We start from the raw sequence: 2978 nt of genomic DNA on the forward strand, positions 1-2978 counted from the left end.
TCAATCCATCCATCATCCATCCATCATCCATCCATCATCCATCCATCATCCATCCATCCATCCATCCATCCATCATCCATGTGTGCTGTCTTCCTCTGAGAAGCTACTTCTCACACTTTTTTTAGTTTTCTTTTTTTCCCCCATACTCTGTTTTCTGAAGAATTGAATCACTCACAAATTTGATAAAACTTTATCATAAATGTTCTGTTGTTTCTAATGTTTAACTTAATAAATCCTCTCATAAAAAAGACTGATAATTATGATACATAAATTAAGGGTAAATGATGAATTGATGAATTTGTCTGATGAAGTGCAACTTCTACAAAAAGTTAAGTAGAAGTAAAAAAAAAATACTAAAAGGAAAAAGTCTCACAAAGTATAATTTATTAGTTGGTATGTCCCATTTACAACAAGACAAATATTCTTATCAAATGTCTCATGGCATAAATTTAAATTCACAATATTTGGATTACTACAAATATTACATGACAAAAACAGGGCAAAAAGAGTGTCAAGAAGTCAGTCAACAATATAAATGTAAGAATAAAAATAATAACAATAAAAAATGCAGTTACAAGTGCCTGTAGAAACCAAATGTGATTCAAACTCCAAGTCTCAATATCTGCTTTGAGTTCACATTTATTCTTTCATAGTTGTTTGAGTTTATATATAAAATGATAGTAGTTATCGAAAACACAAATAAAACACTTTAAAGAGGAATCAGGAAGAGTAAATGAAGCTGCAAAATGCAATTTCAAAAAACAGTACAGAAACGAAAACTTGAAATAATTTTGAAACAATAAAATAAAAAATGTCATTTTGAGGAGAAAAACAAGAACTCAAAAAATGTAGGATATAACTTATCCAATAAATTTTATTTCATTTTCTGTTTGACTTTACCTGTGAGCAAAATGAGGCAGATCTTCCACAAGAACACCATGCAACAACATGGCCACGCCCTTCCAGCCTGAAACGATTTTTGTGGACATGATTATCTTTTCATTTTTTTCTAAAAGATGTAGCAATCTGATAATATAGTGTGTGGTTTTGGTTTGATGTGTTTTTCCTTGTCTTAATTTTTCAGGGCTAATCGGAAAGCTTACTGTGCTTTTTAGCGTAAAAACCTTAAATTAGCAGAAAATTGGCAGAAAAAAATGCAAGTGATGTCATCAAAACTACCATACATGTGTGTGTTCCAGGGCCCCTTCAAAGTAAAAGTCTGCCAGTTATTCAGAGCTCTCCTGATGTGATAGATGGTTTCAGTTGTTCATTGTCTGATATTTAGTTTGTATCCCCCTTTTTTGTTGATATCTAAGTTTCGCCACAGTGTGTACTGTCTCCGTTTAATCAGAATATTTCTTCTGTCTCATTGTTCTACGTTTATAAAGATACTGAGAATCATCTAAACCTAAGCAGCTGTTTTCTGCTGTTTTCAAGAATCATTTTTCTGCTTTTCTTCTTGTGCTCTCACTCGTGCCAAATCCTCTGCTGTCAACACAAACCAAACAAACACCATCTTGTAGCACAAAATCCCCCACAAACACGCCGACATGCAGTCCCGAACCCCTCGTCTCAGGGATGTTGACTGAGTTTAAGATGGTGGTAAGAAAGTTTTTGGGACAAAAACTCTCAAGATCCGTCCAGAATCCATCCCTCCACCTCAGTTTGCAGAATGAATCAAAGCATTTGCTGAGGAAGATAGAATCCAATCAAACACTACTGGAGGCTCAGGCTTAAGCAGCAGACAAATATCCGTCTGTGTGAGAAGTCTAGTGCTGAAAGTTTCATCTTTGAGGACCCTCCATCTGTTAAAGATTTGAGTCAAACATTTGGATTACAGCAGCAGCAGAGTCTATGAGTAGTTGGAGGATGTTTACAGATTCAACATTTGGGGAAAAAAAAGGCATCTTTTTGGTTCAAAGCCATAGTCTATGGAATCACTTTAGTTTAGACAACAATTTCATAAGCTTGTGAAAGAGGTTAGGTTTTTTTTTTCAATATGTTTGGCTTTTTTTATTTATTTATTTATTTTTTTAACAATCTTCAAAAATGAGCTTTTGTAACATCACTTCTAGACTCTTAAAACTCTGTGTACTGAGGAGTAAAGTACATTAAAACGAAACATCATCCCTTAATTTTGACAACATCATTATTTGATACTGTTTTCTCCTGACTTCCTGTTTGTCTTAGGATTCATTTTTTTCTTTTTTTCCTACTATTTGGTTTGACAGTATTAAACATCACTGAGGTCCAAAGTCAGCCCCTCCATTTAACATAAAACAGCTTCTTTTTGAGGACACACTCCAATGAAAATTGTGTATTTTTTTGGTGTTTTTAACATGTTCTTGTGGTATTTTTTTGATGATGGAGAACATATATATATATAGAAATTTACGCAGAATCTTTCTTTATTCAAATTGTTGTGAATCAGGAGCAGATGAAAAAAATGTCCTATAAAAATAACTTATTTGTGTTGTAGAAAATATGTTGAGCTCTCTGCTCCGCCCCTTTCTGATGCATCAACTTCTATATATATAGATCCACGTGTTTCTCAGTTTTCTTCATCTGATATCTGGCTCAAAACTGTACGGCTGGATAGCTTTGATATGATTTTTGTTGGACCGGTAATTTTAGGTACGGGAGGGGGGGTGAGGGGCTGTAGCATAGTGGGAGAGAAGAATGTGAACAAAGGAATCCTGGGATGTCAACATAGGGTTACCTTGCCAACAGTCCTGGCTATAACTCAGAGGGGAATTTCTGATGAACTCCAGTAGCTCTACAGAAAATGATGAAGGTTTTTTTTGTTTTGGGCAAAAACCAAAAATAATCATAATTGAAAAAAACACTGGATGATCAGACTGTAAATTGATGCCACTTTCAACAGGAAAACTCTATTCTTATTGCTTTTTGATGATATTATAGACGTGCACAACGTAATTCATGAGAAATGTTGGCTTTATAATGTAATATTCTGTAAT

Source organism: Oryzias melastigma, linkage group LG17 (assembly GCF_002922805.2).
Source record: "Oryzias melastigma strain HK-1 linkage group LG17, ASM292280v2, whole genome shotgun sequence".
Taxonomy (NCBI): Eukaryota; Metazoa; Chordata; class Actinopteri; order Beloniformes; family Adrianichthyidae; genus Oryzias; species Oryzias melastigma.